This window comes from Hylobates moloch, unplaced genomic scaffold (assembly GCF_009828535.3).
Source record: "Hylobates moloch isolate HMO894 unplaced genomic scaffold, HMol_V3 SCAFFOLD_16, whole genome shotgun sequence".
Taxonomy (NCBI): domain Eukaryota; kingdom Metazoa; phylum Chordata; class Mammalia; order Primates; family Hylobatidae; genus Hylobates; species Hylobates moloch.
The window spans coordinates 54,954,952-54,955,286 of NW_026652291.1; positions in this window are offsets into that span (position 1 = coordinate 54,954,952).

The following is a 335-nucleotide window of genomic DNA, read 5'->3' on the forward strand; positions in this document are numbered from 1 at the left end:
AACTATCAGACAGCTGAATTTGTGGTCTCACGAAAATCTGCTGTTCTGCAGCCACTGCTGCTGACACCCAGCCAAACAGGCTCTGGAGTGGACCTCTAGCAAACTCCAACAGTCCTGCAGCTGAGGGTCCTGTCTGGTAGAAGGAAAACCAACAAACAGAAAAGACACCCACACCAAAAACCCATCTGTACATCACCATCATCAAAGACCAAAAGTAGATAAAACCACAAAGATGGGGAAAAAACAGAGCAGAAAAACTGGAAACTCTAAAAAGCAGAGCACCTCTCCTCCTCCAAAGGAATGCAGTTCCTCACCAGCAATGGAACAAAGCTGGA